Genomic DNA, 19,186 nt, shown 5'->3' with positions numbered 1-19,186 from the left:
TTCCAGCACTATGTTAAACAACAGTGGTGAGAGTGGACATCCCTGTCGTGTTCCTGATTTCAGGGGGAAAGCTCTCAATTTTTCCCCATTGAGGATGATGTTAGCTGAGGGCTTCTCATAGATGGTTTTTATGATGTTTAAGTAAGTTCCTTCTATCTCGACTTTCTTGAGGGTCTTTATTTAGAAGAGATGCTGTATTTTGTCAAATGCTTTTTCTGCATCTATCGAAAGGATCACATGGTGTTTATCCTTTCTTTTGTTAATGTGATATATCACATTAACTGATTTGTGAATATTGAACCAGCCCTGTAACCCAGAAATGAATCCCACTTGGTCATGGTGGATAATTCTTTTTATGTGCTGTTGAATTCGATTTTCAAATATCTTGTTGAGGATTTTCACAACCGTATTCATCAAGGATATTGGCTTGTAGTTCTCTGTTTTTGCTGGGTCTCTGTCTGGGTTGGGAATCAAAGTGATGCTGGTTTCATAGAATGAGTCCAGAAGTTTTCCTTCAATTTCCATTTTTTGGAATAGCTTGAAAAGAATCGTTATTAACTCTGATTTAAATGTCTGGTAGAATATGTTTGCATGGATAGGTGGATTAGCAGGAACTTAACAGAGGACCATGGGGGAGAAGGGGAAACATAGTTGGGGAGGGAGAGGGAGGCAAACCATGAGAGATTCTTGAATGCTGAGAATAAACTGAAGGCTGATTGGGGTGAGGGAGAGGGGGAAAGAAGGTGATGGGCATGGAGGAGGGCACTTGTTGGGATGAGCACTCGGTGTTATACGGAAACCATCTTTACAATAAACTATTTAAGAAAAAAAATAAATGTCTGTAGAATTCAGAGAAGCCATCTGTCCTAGGGGTCTTATTTGTTGGGAGATTTTTGATAACTGCTTCAATTTCTTCACTTGTTATGGATCTGTTCAGATTTTCTATCTCTTCCCATGTGAATTTGGGATAATGTGTGTGTGTTTAGGAATTTGTCCATTTCTTCTAAGTCGTCCAGTTTTTGGCATATAATTTTTCATAGTATTCCCTGATAATTGCTTATACTTTTGAGGGATTGGTTGTAATAAGTCCATTTTCATTCATGATTTTGTCTATTTGGGTGCTCTCTCTTTTCTTTTTGAGAAGCCTGGCTAGAGGCTTGTCAATTTTGTATTTTTTCAAAAAACCAACTCTTGGTTTCATTGATCTTTTCAACTGTTTTTTTTCCTAATTCAATATTGTTATTTCTGCCCTGATTTTTATTATTTCTCTTCTCCTACTGGGTTTGGGGTGCTCTTGTTGCTCTCCTTCTAATTCCTTTAGGTGTGCTGTTAGATTTTGTACTTGTGCTTTTTCTAATTTCTTGAAGTAGGCCTGGAGTGCAATGTACTTTCCTCTTAGGACTGCCTTTGCCACATGCCATAGAGCTTGAATTGTTGTATTTTCATTTTCATTTGTTTCCATATATTTTTAAATTTCTTCTCTGATTGCTTGATTGGTCCATTCATTCTTTAGTAGGGTGTTCTTTAACCTCCATGTTTTTGGAGGCTTTCCAGACTTTTTCCTGTGGTTGATTTCAAGTTTCATAACATTGTGATCTGCAAGTACGCATGCTATGATTTCAATTCTTTTATATTTATTGAGAGTTGCTTTATGTCCCAGTATGTGATCTATCTTGGAGAACGTGCCATGTGCACTTGAGAAGAAAGTGAATTCCACAGCCTCAGGATATAGGGTTCTAAATATATCTGTCATGTCCATCTGATCCAATATGTCNGGATTTCAATGTCTGTTTCCTTCCCCAGATTGGGGAAGTTCTCAGCTATAATTTGTTCAAGGACTCCTTTAGCGCCTTTCCCTCTTTATTCCTCTTCTGGAATTCCTATGATATGGATATTTTTCCGTTTGATTGTATCACTCATCTCTAGAACTCTCCTTCCGTGTTCCTGGAGCAGTTTATCTGTCTTTTTCTCGGCTTCCTCTTTTTCTATAATTGTGTCTTCTAATTCACCTATTCTCCTCTCTGCCTCTTCAATCCATGCATTGGACGCCTCCATTTTATTATGCATCTCATTTATAGCATTTTTTAATTCATCACAACTATTTTTAAGCTCGATAGTCTTTGTAGCAATAGCTTCTCTGATGTCTTCCACGCCTTTTTCAAGCCCAGTGATTAATTTTATCACTATTGTTCTAAATTCTTGTTCAGTTATGTTGCTTATGTCTGTTTTCAGCAGTTCTTTAGCTGTCCTTTCTTCCTGGAATTTCTTTAGAGGACAGTTCTTCCGTTTGGTCATTTTGGGTAGCTTTCTGTCTCTTGTTAGTTTTAAAAGCTTGTTATGCACCCTGCATCTGCGAGTACTGCTGTATTAAAGAAGGCTCATTGACAGTCCAGGGCCTGTCCATTCAGGAAGTGCTCTTTGAATGGTGTCTCTTGGTCTCTCTTGTTGAGACTTTGGTTATTTCCCTACTCATAGTGGTATTTTGGACTCTCCACCATGTGTACTTTGGGCTTGCTTCTTGAGGTAGCCCTATAAGGTTGTTTTCTCAGTGGAGTCTGTTTCCTTTTCCTCCCAAACTCCTGCGGTTCTGTAAGGGTTCCTATGGCTTCAGGCCTTCTCTGCTTGAGAGGTGGGGACGAGTGAAATGTACAGAGCTCCCTACTTCTCCACCATCTTGCCCCTTCCTCTGAAAGATGGCATCTAATTCTAATATTTCAAAAATAATGTGTGGAGGGTCACCTGGGTGGTTCAGTCAGTTGAGTGTCAGACTTCGGCTCATGTCACAATCTCAGGGTTTGTGAGTTTGAACCTAGTGTTGGGCTTTGTGCTGACAGCTCAGATCCTGGAGCCTGCTTTTGATTCTGTGTCTCCCCCCCTCCCATTCTCTGCGTCTCCCATGCTCATGCACTGTCTCTCTCTGTCACTCAATAAATAAAGAAAAAAGAAAAAAAAATAATGTGTGTATCTTATGTTTCTTTATTCTAAATAGAACAAGACTAGACAGGCACAGCATTTTCAAATAATACCATGTTATGAGCTGAATGTGTCCTGAAAAGTTTAATATTGAAGCCTTAACTCCTGTGACTTAGATTGTGACTGTATTTGGAGACAGTGCCTTCAAAGAGATAATTAAGTTAAAGTGAGGTCATAATGGTGGGCCATAATCCAATATAACTAGTGTCCTTATAAGAAGAGAAGATCATGGGACCCCTGGGTGGCTCAGTCGATTAAGTGTCCGACCTCGGCTCAGATCATGATCTCCTGGTTTGTGAGTTCAACCTGGTAGCAGGCTCTCTACTGTCAGTGTAGGGCCCCCTTAGGTCTTCCCTCCACACCCCCCTCTCTCTTAAAAATAAGTAAACATTAAAAAAGAAGAAGAGAAGATTGTGACACAGAAAACACAGGCATAAGGACAACCATATGAGGAAATCATGAGAAGGCAGCCAAATGCAGCCCAATAAGAGAGGTCTCAGGAGAAACTAACCCTGTGGTACCTTATCATGGACTTGCAGCCTCTGGAACAGTGAGTAAATAAATTTCTATTATTTAAGTCACTCAGTCTGTGGTATTTTATTATGGCAGCCTGAACAAACTAATACACACCCCCAGAGGGGAGTTGAGAGGTTCCAACAGGCCTAGATATCCTGCCCAGAAATGGTAAAAGTCAGAAGGGAAAAGAAAAGGATTGAGAGGGAGCGCTTGTGAGGAAGTAGAGGAGTAGGAGGGCTGAATAGCTCTTGTGTTTAAGGAATTGCATCGCCTGCTCATTTCATTTAGCATTGTGTTCAACATTGGGAAAGAAAGGCATAATCCTCATGGAGAAGTCTATTAACAATAATTTCTGTGTCAAAACAGTAAAAGAGGGAATTGTGAGGAAAAATCCAATTCTCAATTGCATTTTCAAAATGTAGTATATGTAAAAATACACAAGAGAAATTATGCAAGTAAATGTCTAATATTTGCATGGTTAGCAAAAGTTTGCTCCAAAAAAATGGGGACACAATGAGGTACACTTATTATATAAATTAATAAGGATCCATCTGTGGAGACTTGCTTCTCATTTCTGCATTCTGTTCTACCACATGTTCATTTTTTTGCATCCGTCTGATGTTATTCAGACCCATTAGGCTGCCATTGCATTCTGTGTATTTTCATCATCACTGCTGACTCACAATAGATCTGAGTTTCACAACGCAAAGGTTTCGTCATACAACCAAGTTTCCTATATAAATTCTCACTCCTTGTTTCAATATTAGTGACGTGGCAGCAGTGCCTTCTCTAGTGTGGAAAAAGTCCACATCAGCCACATTCTGATGGAAGGTAAGAGAAGTAAATCGGGCTAATCCTTTCTTACAGCAGAAATAGCATATGAGCAAGAGGAATATAAATTCTACGTGAAGTGAAAGGAGAAAATATTTGCTTGTTTGCACTCCTTTTTTTTTTTCCTGCACTATTTGTTGTTGGGTTGTTTTTTGGGTTTTTTTTTTTTTGCAGATGAAGCAATTAAATATTTATTAAGCTTTTATTGTGTTCTGGACTCTCCTAAATACTGCAGAAATAACTATGAAGTGTAAAAGGACTCTTGCTTCCAAGAAATGATCGTCTATCTGGAAAGACACTAGAATGTATGAAGCAATTGTTTAGACAGATCTTCCCCAACTAGGACTGCAGAGGCGAGATTAAGCCTCAAGCACCAACAGCCAGTTCATTCATTCAACAAGGAATACATGACAGAGGCACACCCAGGTTCATGTTTATACTAGCTTCATGTTTACCTAGCACTGAAAGACACCTGTTAAGTAAATTATATCCTCAGCAAGCACAGAGGTATCAATCATTGCTCCAATGATTATCTTGGCTTTGTTAACAATATTTGTATCAGCATTTCCAATGGCTTTATTCATTGAGTAATATTAAAGATGGAGGGCAAGGGGCACCTGGGTGACTCTGCTGGTTAAGTGTCCAACTTTGGCTCAGGTCATGAGCTCATGTGGTTCAAGCCCCACTTCGGGCTCTGTGCTGACAGCTCAGAGCTTGAAGCCTGCGTGGGATTCTCTGTCTCCCTCTCTCTCTGCACCTCCCCTGCTCACATTCTGTCTCTCTCTCCTTTGAAAATAAATAAACATTAAAAAAAATTTTAAAGATGGAGGGCAAGGATGGTAAATTTGGGGCAGCATCCACAAGAATGAACCCAAAACCCTGACTAGAGGCAGTAAGTAAATACCTTTTCAGCCTGGTTGCCAGTTGCCACAGGTGGAACTAATAATATGTTTAAAACCCAGACATTGAGGGGACAACCATGTGGTTTAGGTATAAGGTAAAGATAAGATAGTAAGAGATCACATTTGATAGAAAAAAATGCTATTTTCATATGACACTTCACCTGAACCATTAGGAAGGAGACAATTTTCTAATCAAATTTTCCTTGTAATTAAAAAAAAATAAAAAGGTAAGATAGCAAGCAAAGAAGTCTCTCCAAGAGACTCTTGCTGAGAATCAGTGGATTTTGTGAGATCTCAAAACTTTTTTTTGAGTAGCAGGAGTTTCCCAAGACTTAGCCAGCTTTTGGATACAGGACTTTAGCCACCTGTAAAGTCCCTCTTATGGGTCTCTGAGAGCATTAGGGCTTGGCATCCATGTGCACAAACAGGCCTCTCTGGTTCTTCCCTTTCAGCTGCCCTCACCAGTACTAGCTGCCTTACCAACAAGGACATCAGTGCTGGTCCCTCCATGAAATCTGTACTGTCTCCTGACATTCCTAGGGGAAACTCTGAAGGTTCTAAATCCAGGGCTGTCACTGCATCAAAAACCTTGTTTGGGTGCTTGCTTTGGTAGCACATATACTAAAACTGGAATGATACAGAGAAGAGTAGCATAGCTCCCGCACGAGGATGACATGCAAATTCATGAAGCTTTCCTTAAAAAAAAAAAAATCATGTTTGTATGTTCCTCAAAGTGCAGGCAGAGAGTTCTTTTTCCCTCACTAGGGTACACTTTTTTGATTGGGAATAAACACAGTGCTGCCAGTGTCCCTGGGTCTCCCAGAGTCCCTCCTGCAACCCCTCTCCTCGCCTGCCTCAGAAAGGAGTCCACTGCAGAGGGCTAAAGAAACATAATAATATTATTAGCTGGCACTTACAAAGGACATAATGTGTCCTTCATGCACCACTTGAAGTCTTTTACGCAGCTTAACTCAAAACACACCTAGAGAAACGTACTACTAACACCCCCATTTTGCAAGTGGAGTATAGGAGATTAAGCACTTTGTTCAAGATTATCACCAGCCACTACGTGCTAGACCTGGGACCTGACCCCACACCTTCTGTCTATAGAATCTGTGCTCTGAAATGCTACTGCTTGACAAACATTAAGCTGTCTTTGGCATTCCTATCTTTCCCTCACCACAGATACCACTCTTCCCCAAGCCAAATCCCCAATGAGAATAAATCCCTTAGGCGCTGGCTCAAGCTAAGACAGACCTATGCCACAATATTACCTTCCAAAGTTTATTTTTCCCATCACAATTTAAAAACAGTTCTCTCAAACCCTGTATGTCCTGCATTTGGCCATTAATACTCATTAATAGGCTGAGCTGGATTTATATCTTTCCTAGCTGTTCTTTTGGCATTGGTAAGTTACCATAGAAGGACAAAAAATCTGGAATAGAAGCCACTACCTAGAAATCACAAACTCTACCAAGGCTCTAAAACAGGAAATAATAGGAGGCAGTGGAGACTGGAGAGGCAATAAATAAGGCACAAATAAAAAGAAAGTCAGAGAGATGAAAAAAACATGTCATCAACCTAGTTTCCATCTTTGGCCACTAAACCACGGTTATTAAGATGCTATAATCAAACCTTGTTTCTGTAATTATAACTCAAATCCGTTGGCATGGAAAGAAAACAAGTTTACCTAGTTCCTATCTTTGCCAGTCCCCAAAATGCATCTTTTCCTCCCTAAGCCCATCCCAATAAACACTTAATTGAGAGTTCACAATTTCACGTGTGATAATTGTGAGTGCTGCTCTCAAATGGTTCTCAGGTGCAGCTAATATAAATGATAAAATCTCAAGGGCTTGCCAACTAGAGGTGTAACCTATAAACAAACTGGTTTTAATAGCGATTCATTCTGACAGACACTGTGTGATGACTTCTCTGAAAGCATTCCACAGAATAAAAGAGCTTGTGTTTGCACAAAATACCATGGTAACTGACAATTACATCCCAATAGAAACTTTTCCTTTTCCTTTAAGCAATCTAATCAAGATTTGGGAGAATCAGAACTTCCCTGAGAGTCTGGTAAATTGGAGTGCTTGCTCCTGCGTTGTGTGTAGGGCCCAAGAAGCAAAAGCTGGGGAGTGACTCAGGGTGGTGACTGTAGGAGGAGATGAGAGAGATCTATCCCTCAGTGTGGGGTGAAGAGAGAGAAGTAAAAGATGAGGATCTATGTAACCATCCACATCCTCTACAGCAATCAAGGCCATTGTATGGAATTGAGCTGATGGCCATGCAACAGCATTTCTGTTTTTTTCCTTTCTGAAAAGAGTAGGTCATCCTTTCATGACCTCTACTTCCTTCTGATGGCTTTTATTCCCTTCTCTGCAAATTCTTCTACCTCTAGCTGCTGTTCTACAGACCAACGTTGACACTAAGTCCACTTCTCAAAACCATTATGTTAACAGTGTGACTCCTGGAGTAAAATCAGAAAACAAATTTTGTTTTCCTACTTGACCATTCAAATTCACTCTTTGGGGGGGGGGGAAGTCCTTCCCCTTGCATTTGGATAGAAACTCTTTTAATCACTGTCAAATTACAAAAGGTCTTCCAGCAATGTCAGGTCATTAAAAATGATTCTTTATTCAGTAATGAATATGTCCAGGCTGGTGGAATAAGTTAAAATTTCAATCTTCATTAAAAGGTTACAGTCTTGCATCTTGGCTAAGGCCTGCAATGGAAAAGTGGGACTTGTTGCTTGTTGCTTCTCTCTCCTTTCTGGACCCCCACTACCACAGCTGAAGTACTCACTTAATTAGGTGTCTTGGGTCCCCCAGAGCTGAATTCTCCAAAAATCCTTTTTAGTGCTCCAACATTTTTATTCTTCCATGTGAGTGATGGATTAAGAGCAGCAAAACTGATTTTTGACTACCTAAATCATGATCCACTCAACCAATTCATTAAAATATCCATTTGGCAGGGGTCAAGATGCCAGAACAACACACAAGTTTTTTGGGGGGGTCTCTCATCCCTGAAATACAGCCAGTTCAACACTAAACCATCTTCCACACCTAGAAAACTGATTTGAAGATTAACACAACAATCTGCACAACCTGAACCATAGAACTCGGCAGGTACACAGTGCGGAGAGGTGAACTGGGGGAGAGAGAGAAACCACAGAGGGCAAGGAGCTGTTTTTGCTTACAGAGGCTGGAGATGGGGGGAGAGTATGGGAAAAGTACCACCTCTCCAAAAGCAGCTGGAGAGAATGTGGAAAAGTGGAAACAGCCACAGGGACTGAACAAAAAAGGGAGAAAGGAGATAGTTTAAATTCCATTAAGACTATAAACAAGGGGAAAGCAGAGTCTGAAACTCTGCAGCTCAATACCTGGTGGTGCTCTGGCGGGAAGGGCAAATCCCCAGGAACAGAGAGGAGGGTCTGAGGGGTCAAAGGGCCACACGGGGAGTGGCAGTTCACTTGCTGGAAGAACATTTGATAGAAGTTGTGCAGCCACCCACAGGCAAAGGTCCCAGTGGACCCCAGAGAACAACATTAACTGGTGTTGGAACAAGGACGTTAAGGGTGAAACCTGGTGTCAGATGTGTGTTGTGATTTTCCATAAATCTGTAAACCACTGCTGTTACAAGATTGTGTGAACTTTTTCTGAGGCGGCCTAGCACCCAGCCATAGTCTCTGGTCATTGGCAGCAGCATGGTCTTACGAACATTCCTGGGGGTGGGCCAGCACCCAGCCATTGCTGGGCGAGACCCTTCCCCAGAGGATCTGACCAGGACATAGCCACAGTCCCTCAGAAGTGAGGGTTTGGTAAACACAGCTCCATTTGAGATAAAATTCAGGAGGGAGGTGCTTCCTGGCAGCCTGATGCCTTGATCATAGTGTTGAAGTGGGGAGTGGACGAAAGCTGGAGACAAAGGAGGGATGCTTGTTGCTAGTCATGGAAAGCACAGGGTTCCCATATGAGAAACTGGATAGCTGGGTGATGCCATTTTCACCCCTCCCACGCATACACACCTACTGTGCCACAGCAATCCACCTTAGTAGGCTAAGCAGTGCTACTTAGCGGTGAACAGAGCCATTACACTAACCCACCCAACTGGGCCAACAGCGCTCTTGACAAACACAACCTTCTGCTTAGTTTATGGACAATAAAGTGCTTCATAGCTTGACTTCTACAGGAAACCAGATGTAATTTCAATCATACTTCATTGTGTTCACTGGTCCTTTTATTCAATTTTTTTCTTTTTCTTTTCTTATACTTAAATACAGAAAGAGAAAAAGGTTGTTGTTATTTGCCATTTTTATTAAAATGATTTTACTTTAATTTTTTCTACTATATTTTTTACTTTTTTGTAATTTTTAAAAATTTTATTTTACTTTCATCATTTTATTTTATTCTACTTTATTGTATTTTTTCAAATTTTCAAAAGTTTTCCTTTTTATTCTTTTTTTCTTTTCTTGTCTTTCCCTTCTTTCTCTAATCTATCAAGCTTCTTTCAACAGCCAACCCAAAACATACCTACGATCTAGCATCCTCTATTTGGTTTCTTTGTGTTATTTTCAATTTTTTTAAGTTTTCTTTCTTTTTTTTTTTTTACTTTATTAATTCCTTGTCTTCCTTCAAAATGAGGAAATGAAGGAATTCACCCCAAAGAAAGAACAGGAAGAAATGACAGCTGGGGCTTAATCAACACAGATATAAGCAAGATGTCTGAACCAGAACTTAGAATCATAATAATATGATTGAAATAGATTAGAATCCCTTTCTGCAGAGATAAAAGAAGTAAAAGCTAGTCAGGATGAAATAAAAAATGCTATAACTGAGCTGCAATCTTGAATGGATGCCAGGCAGAAAGGATGGATGAGGCAGAACAGTGAATCAGAGATATAGAGGACAAACTTATGGGAGGATAATGAATCAGAGAAAAGTAGGGGGAGACAGGCGCCTGTGTGGCTCAGTTAGTTGAGTGTCCGACTTCAGCTCAGGTCATGATCTCATGATTTGTAGGTTTGAGCTCTAGCAGGACTCTGTGTTGACAGCTTGGAACATGGAGCCTGCTTCAGATTATGTGTCTCCCTCTATCTCCGCCTCTCTCCACTCAGGCTCTGTCTCTCAACAAATAAACATTAAAAATTTTTTAATAAAAAGAAAAAAAGAGGGAAACTAAGGCCAAAGAGCACTAAATAAAAATTTGAGATATCAGTGACTCATTAAAAAGGAATAACATCAAAATCATAGGGGTCCCAGAAGATGAAGAGAGAGCAAAAGGGGTATTTATGTGAGGAAAATAGTAGAAAACTTTCCTAACCTGGGGAACGAAACAGACATCAAAATCCAGAAGAACAGAGGACACCCGTTAGATTCAACAAAAACCGACATTCAACAAGGCATATCATAGTCAAATTCACAAAATATTCCAGCAAGGAAACAATCATGAAAGCAGCAAGGGAAAAAGAGCCCTTAACCTACAGGAGAAGACAGATCAGGTTCACAGTAGACGTATCCACAGAAACTTGGCAGGCCAGAAGGGAGTGACAGGATATTCAATGTGCTGAATTGGAAAAACATGCAGCCAAGAATTCTTTATTCAGCAAGGCTGTCAAAATAGAAGGAGAGATAAAACATTTCCCTGACAAACAAAAATTAAAGTTCACAACCACTAAACCAGCCGTACAAGAAATTTTAAGGAGGACTCTCTGAGGGAAGAAAAGATGAAAACAAAACAAAACAAAAAGACTGAAAGCAACAAAGAATAGAAAGGACCAGAGAACCCTACCAGAAATTCCAACTGTACATGCAACATAATGGCAGTAAATTCATATCTCTCAGTACTCATTCTAAACATCAATGGTCTAAAAGCTCCTATCAAAAAAAAAAGGGTAACAGAATGGATAAGGAAACAAGATCCATTTATAAGCTGTTTACAAGAGACCATTTTAGACCTAAAGTCACCCTCAGATTGAAAATAAGGAGTTGGAGAACCATCCATCATGCTAACGATCACAAAAAAAAGACAGAGTAGCCATAGTTATATCAGACAATCTAGATTTTAAAATAAACACTGCAACAAGAGATGAAGAAGGGCATTATATCATAATTAATGGGTCTATCTATGAAGAAGATCTAACAATTGTAAACATTTATGCTCCAAACGTGAGAACACCCATATATATAAATCAATTAATCACAAATGTAAAGAAACTCATTGATAGTAATACCATAATAGTAGAGGATTTCAACACCCCAGTTATAGCAATGGACAGATCATCTAAACAAAAAATCAACAAAGAAACAATGGCTTTGAATGACACACTCGACCAGATAGACTTAACAGATATATTCAGAACATTTAATCCTAAAGCAGCTGAATACACATTCTTCTCGAGTGCACATGAAACATTCTCCAAAATAGATCACATACTGGGACATAAATCATCCCCCAACAAGTACAAAAAGATCAAGATCCTACCTTTCATATTTTCAGACCACAATGCTATGAAACTCGAAATCAACCACAAGAAAAAAATTGGAAAGGTAACAAATGCTTGGAGACTGAAGAACATCCTACTAAAGAATGAATGGGATAACCAAGAAATTAAAGAGGAAATTAAAAAGTACATGGAAGTCAATGAAAATGATAATACCACAGCCTCAAACCTCTGGGATGCAGCAAAGGCAGTCATTAGAGGGAAGTATATAGCAATCCAGGCCTTCCTAAAGAAGGAAGAAAGGTCTCAGATACACGTCCTAACATTACACCTCAAAGAGATGGAAAAAGAACAGCAAATAAAACTCAAAACCAGCAGAAGACAGGAAATAATTAAGATTAGTACAGAAATAAATGTTATTGAAACAAACAAAAAAAAACCCTAACCCCCCCCAAAAAAAACCAAGAACAGATCAACGAAACCAGGAGCTATTTACTTGAAAGAATTAACAAAATTGATAAACTCCCGACCAATTTTATCAAAAAGAAAAAGGAAAGGACCCAAAATAAATAAAATCAAGAATGAAAGAGGAGGGATTACAATCAACACTGCAGAGATACAAATAATAAGAGAATATTATGAGAAATTATATGTCAATAAATTGGGCAATCTGGAAGAAATGGACAAATTCCTAAAAACATATAAACTACCAAAACTGAAACAGAAAGAAATAGAAAATTTGAACAGACCAGTAAAGAAATAAAATTAGTAAATAAAACTATCTCCCAAAATACAAGAATCCAGGGCCAGAAGACTTTACCAAGGATTCTACCAAACATTTAAAGAAGAGTTTACACCTATTTTCTTGAAGCTGTTCCAAAAAATAGAAACAGAAGGAAAACTTCCAAACTTTCTATAAAGCCAGCATTACCTTGATCCCAAAAATCAGAGACCACACTAAAAAGGAAAACTATAGACCTATTTCTCTGATGAACATGGATCCATAAATCCTCAGCAAGATACTAGCCAACCGGATCCAACAATACATTAAAAGATTTATTCACCATGACCAAGTGGGATTTAACCTGGGATGCTAGTCTGGCTCAATATCAACAAAACAATCAATGCGATACATCGCATCAATAAAAGAAAGGACAAGAACCACATGATCCTCTCAATAGATGCAGAGAAAGCATTTGACAAAATACAATACTGTTCTTGATAAAAATCCTCAAGAAAGTAGGGATAGAAGGATCATTCCTCAAGATCATAAAAGCCATATATGAAAGACCCATTGCTAATATTATCCTCAATAGGGAAAAACTGAGAGCTTTTCTCCTAAGGTCAGGAACACAACAGGGATGTCCACTCTCACCACTGGTATTCAACATAGTATTTTAAGTCTTAGCCTCAGCAATCAGACACCATGAAGGAATAAAAGGCATCCAAATTGGCCAGGAGGATGTCAAACTTTCCCTCTTCACAAATCACATGATATTCTATATGGAAAATCCAAAAGATTCCACCAAAAACTGCTAGAACTGATCCATGAATTCAGCAAAGTTGCAGGATATAAAATCAATGCACAGAAATCAGTTGCATTACTATACACCAATAATGAAGCAACAGAAAGAGAAATCAAGGAATCGATCCCATTTAAAATTGCCCCAAAAACCATAAAATACCTAGGAATAAACATAACTAAAGAGGTGATAAATCTATACACTGAAAACTAGAGAAAGCTTATGAGTGAAATTGAAGAAGACACACAAGAAAATGGAAAAAATATTCCATGCTCCTGGATTGGAAGAACAAATATTGTTAAAGTATCAATACTACCCAAAGCAATCTACGTATTCAATGCAATACCTGTCAAAATAACACCAGCATTCTTCACAGAGCTAGAACAAACAATCCTAAAATTTGTATGAGACCAGAAAAGACCCTGAATAACCAAAGCAATATTAAAAAAGAAAACCGAAGCTGGAGGGATCACACTACCAACTTCAAGACATATTATAAAGCTGTAATCATCAAGACAGTATGGTACTGGCACAAAAAAAGACACTCAGATCAATGGAACAGACAGAGAACCCAGAAATGGACCCACAAATGTATGGCCAACTAATCTTTGACAAAGCAGGAAAGAATAGCCAATGGAATAAAGACAGTCTCTTCAGCAAATGGTGCTGGGGAACCTGGCCAGGGACATGCAGAAAAATGAACCATACACAAAAATCAACTGAATGAAAGACCTAAATATAAGACAGGAAGTCATCAAAATCCTAGAGTAGTAAGTAGGCAAAAACCTCTTTGACCTTGGCTGCAGCAACTTCTTAATCAACATGTCTCTGAAGGCAAGGGAAACAAAAGCAATAATGAACTATTGGGATTTCATTAAAATAAAAAGCTTCTGCACAGCGAAGGAAACAATCAGTAAAACTAAAGGCAACTGATGGAATGGGAGAAGATATTTGCAAATAACATATCTCAGATAAAGGGTTAGTATCCAAAATCTATAAAGAACTTAGCAAACTCAACACCCAAAAAACAAATAATCCAGTGAAGAAATGGGCAAAAGACATGAACAGATACCTCAAATTAGACATTCAGATGCCCAACCGACACATGAAAAAATGCCCAACATCACTCATCATCAGGGAAATAAAAATCAAAACCACAATGAGATAGCACTCATACCTGTCAGAATGGCTACAGGCAACTCTGGTAACAAGAGATGTTGGCAAGGATGAGAAGAAAGAGGATCTCTTTTGCACTGCTGGTGGGAATGTAAACTTGTGCAGCCACTCTGGAAAAGAGTAGGGAGGTTCCTCAGAAAATTAAAAATAGAACTACCCTATGACCCAGCAACTGCACTATTTGGTATTTATCCAAGGGATACAGGTGTGCTGTTTCAAAGGGCACAAGCACCCCAATGTTTACAGCAATGCTGTCGACAATAGCCAAAGTATGGAAGGAGCCCAAATGTCCATCAATAGATGAATGGATAAAGAAGATGTGATGTCTTTTTACAGTGGATTACTCAGCAATCAAAAAGAATGAAATCTTGCCATTTGCAATTACGTGGATGGAACCGGAGGGTACTATGCTAAGCAAAATTAGTAAATCATAGAAAGACAAATAATCATACAACTTCACTCATATGAGGAATTTAAGATTCAAAACAGATGAACATAAGGGAAGGGAAGCAAAAAGAATATAAAAACAGGGAAGTGAGCAAAACATAAAAGACTTTTAAATACAGAGAACAAACAGAGGGTTGCTGGAGGGGGGACAGGGGAGGAGGGATGATCTAAATGGGTAAGGGGCATTAAGGAATCTACTTCTGAAATCATTGTTGCACCATATGCTAACTAACTTGGATATAAATTAAACAATAAATAAATTTTTAAAAATAAATAAAAAACAAAATATCCACTTGCCTTTTTCTTTAATTATAATTTATGATATGTCTGATATTTGCAGAGTACTGTGCAAAGGATATTACATAAGACACCTCTCTGCCATTCAGAATTTTCCATTTAGTTCAGTTGAGAAAACATGTATACAAATAAGTAGACCACAAAGCCATATTATGACCCTATGGTCATGAGAACAGTAAATATGGCAGGAGATTAGCAAAGGAGACTATCCCTTTCAACATGGATTATCAGAGAAGACTTCATGAGGAAGTGGAATGTGAATTTTAAACTTGAAGGCCATATAGTAATAGCACAATATGGTGTTTTATGCACATATTGGTATTAAACCCTACACAAACCATACAAATAGGTATTATTATTATCTGTAGTTACATATGAGAAAATCAAAGCCTAGTGATATCAAGTAATTTCATCCAAGTTCCCATAACTGGGAAGAGAAGATCAGGGACTCGTACGTACATTGTCTACTTCAGAACCTTGGAGAGCACTTTTCAAAATGGGAGGTGGAGTGGAGAATAACATAAATAAGAGAACAAAGTTTGGGGGCCTGGGTGGCTCAGTCAGTTAAGCGTCCAACTTCAGCTCAGGTCATGATCTCACGATTGGTGAGTTCAAGCCCTGCATCTGGGCTCTGTGCTGACAGCTCAGAGCCTGAAGCCCACTTCAGGTTCTATGTCTCCCTCTCTCTGTGTCCTCCCACCCCGCTCGCACTCTGTCTCTTTCTCAAAGATAAATAAACATTAAAAATTTTTAAAAAAAATAAGAGAGCAAAGTGAGGAAAGGTAAAGAGTGGTTCAAAGTATGAGCTAATGGGACATCTCATTTTGACAGGAGAGAATAAGCTCACTAAGAGGTACTGGAAGAGGACAGAAGTGTTTGATGGAGCAGTGGACTCAATTATCTCCAAATGTGAGTAGCCTGTAGGAAGAACCTCTAAAAGAAGAGCATGTCTGGCAGCTACTTATCCCATTTGTGTCTTCCACCTCCCCTAGTGCTAACTACAATGACAAGTTTGTGTTGAACACAAATCTGTGTTTATTTCACCTCTTTCTTTATTATGGCCTTAGGATTTGATCTGACAACTCCTATATGAGGAGGGTTTCTATTTGGACAGCTCTGCCTTCAGCCGTCTGGGAAGCTCATCCTTATGACATGACTCTCCTTTTCCACAACCCAGATAAATAAAAATGCCAATCAAAAGTCTTCAGTAGAGCAGGCTGCTTTGGTTTAATCTTGTAGTGTGTTGAGAGGGTGAGAGTGTGAGCAGGGAGATATGTGAGAGAGGAGAAATACTAGAGAATAACAGCGAGGGGACGGAGAGGAAAGATCCATCACAACTAAGAAAAATTCACGTATCTGCTCAGAGAAAAACAATCAATTATGATTTTCAGTGAGATCTTAGGAAGTGTGATATAAACTGCCATTTAGCCACGAAAAATGTCTTTTTATTTTGTCTTAGGTGTATATTATCTATCATTATGTTTGGTGATTTATAGAGAGTGATATCCTTGTGAAATGAGGGGGTCTAGTGAGTTTTCTTAAAAACACAATTTATTGTGCTGCTCCTTCATCTCTCCTACATGACCATTTTACCCTCTAGGCTGAATGTACTTTTAATCCTCAAACATAGTAATATTACTAAGATTTTACATTTACTAGACTACGTAGCTATTATCTTTTTTATTTTTCCAAATTAAAAATAAATGAATGAGGGGTGCCTAGGTGGCTCAGTTGGTTGAGAGCCTGACTTTGGCTCAGGTCATGATCTCTGGATTTGTGAGTTCAACCCCCGTGTCAGACTCTGTGCTGATGACTCAGAGCCTGGAACACACTTCAGATTCTGTGTCTCCTTCTCTCTGCCCCTCCCCAACTTGCGGGTGCTCTCTCTCCCTCTCTCAAAAATAAATAAACAGTAAAAAAAAAATTTTAAAGAAATGAAATGGCAAGTGCAGCCATTAATAGCTGCAGGAGAATGAGTCAGAACTTCAAAACTCAGAATGTCTAGATTATTGCTGAGTCTGACCCTATCCTGTAACTCCTACATGGGTTGCTAGGTCTTTCCCTGTGAGGTACGGGAGGAAATTCCAAAAACATCAGGCATAAAATAATTTCTATTTCCCATGTGGTTTTCACTGTTTCTGTAGGTAAGTTCTCAAATTTGGAGTTCTTTTCAGGCAATTTTTTTAATATAGTAACTTCTGAAACCTTGCTTTTAGTCCCTAAAGAAAAGCAGCAAATATACATGAAATGTCTTCCTAGGAGACTCAGAGGTATGGTAAGTTCTGCAGTAAGGAATTGCCTTGCCTTCAGTTTTATTTCACCTAGAAATCCTCAGACTTTTTTTCCTGTAATAGCTATTATCGTCCTGTAGATGCATGTTAGGAAACACGCTATAGATGAAAATAAAGACATGCAGCATTTGGCCTGCCAGACTAGATTATAATAAAAGTATTTTGGGTTGACAGGAAGAAAAATGCATAACTGCAAGTGTATTTTTCATGCATCAAACACCTATAAATTGCATATCCTGAATATGAACTATTATGGTAGAAATTTAAATACCCAAGATAAAAATAAAATAAATAAATCAGAGCTTATCATTTCAAGTCTCATTTTTATACTATTTCCAACAGAAATAACTCTAGTTTTCTAGAAACTTCCCTGGAGTTTTTAATGAACATTCTAAATGTACTTGGGCTACATGACCTGGCTTATTCCACCTTTATAAATAGGTCTGACCCATTGAAAACTGCAGAGATACAATTATGGGCCAGAAAAATACAACTGCAGATTCCTCCCCGCCCCACCCAGAAACTGCAATAGAGCCCTCCTGTGGCTAATTTAATCCAACAAAATTTCCCTGATCTAAGCAGAAAAGCACATAAAGAAGCAGTTTTACTGCAGCTATAGCCATGGAAATGTGCTTTGAGTCTAAGAGCCCTGGGAAAAAACAGCTCTGTGACAAATATACATTCCCTTTGAAAGAGAAAATAAAGCCTAGGGATAGAAAGAACAGAATTTACCTCCTTATTTTGCAGACAGCATCTGAAGTCATTTTATCCATTTCACGGCGATAGTTTACCAAAAGGAAAGACCTGGAATTTAGGAGCTATTGCAGCAGTGAGAAAATATGTGTACCTTAAAAAAGGAAAACTACCTATTCCCATGATTCAAATTTCCCAAATTTTAAATGAGAAAATAAGTTTCCATTTATCCAGAAAAAAATTTATCTGGCAGATACTGTAGATTGAATGCTGGTGTATCCCTAAAATTCATATGTTGCAAATCTAATGCCCAGTGTGATGGAATTAACAGAGGGGGGGGTATTTGGGTGGTGAGTAGGAATTAGTACCTTTATAAAAGAGGCCTAAGAAAGCTCCCTTGCCTCTCTTCTCCCATGTGAGATTATAGTGAGAGCCATTAATAGCCATATCAATAAGGAAGTGGATCCTCACCAGGCATCAAATCTATCAGCACCCTGATCATGGACTTCCTAGCCTCCAGAACTCTAAGAAATTAATTTATGCTGTTTATAAACCATCGACTCTGTGATATTTTATTATAAGAGCCTAAACAGAGTAAGACAGAAATTGACAACAAGAGTGTAACACTGCTTAACAAACACATAAAAATGTGGAAGGAGCTTTGGGATTGAGTAATGGGTAGAAGCTTGAAGAATTCTGAGGTGCATGCTAGAAAAAGCTTACATTGCCAAGAACAGACCATTAAGGGTGATTCTGGTATGAGTCCAGAAAGAAAAGAAGAGAAAGCCCCAGTCTTCTAAGAGAATACCTACATAATCCTGAACAAATTGTAGGTAGAAATATGGACAATAAAAGACATTCTGATGAGATTACAGATGAAAATGAGGAACATATTAATGCAGCAAAAGGCCATCCTAGTTATAAAGTGACAAAGGACTTGGCTGAATAGTGTTCATGTGTTTCATGGAAGGTAGAACTTGCAAGTGATAAAATTGGTTATTTGGCTAAATCTAAACAAAGTATAGAAGGAATGACTTAATGCCTCTTGGACCGCTTCATAGTAAAATGCAAGAGAGAAATGACTTAAAGATGGAATTA

General features: G+C 38.7%; 1 long non-coding RNA gene and 1 other non-coding gene across 2 annotated transcripts in view; one reads left to right on the top strand and one right to left on the bottom strand.

Moving 5' to 3' along the window:
• LOC144239710 (uncharacterized) overlaps nt 1-19,186 on the bottom strand; it is a 244,879-nt gene that overhangs the window by 196,748 nt on the left and 28,945 nt on the right. The gene's annotated exons all lie outside the window — the stretch shown is intronic.
• Nucleotides 5,820-5,926, top strand: LOC144240278 (U6 spliceosomal RNA). Its single transcript, XR_013337676.1, has one exon. It is a non-coding gene; the product is annotated as a U6 spliceosomal RNA (small nuclear RNA).

Source organism: Crocuta crocuta, unplaced genomic scaffold (assembly GCF_008692635.1).
Source record: "Crocuta crocuta isolate KB4526 unplaced genomic scaffold, BGI_CrCroc_1.0 scaffold429, whole genome shotgun sequence".
NCBI lineage: Eukaryota > Metazoa > Chordata > Mammalia > Carnivora > Hyaenidae > Crocuta > Crocuta crocuta.
Note: the sequence above shows the minus strand (reverse complement) of the source record. Positions and strands in the feature narration are given on the sequence as shown.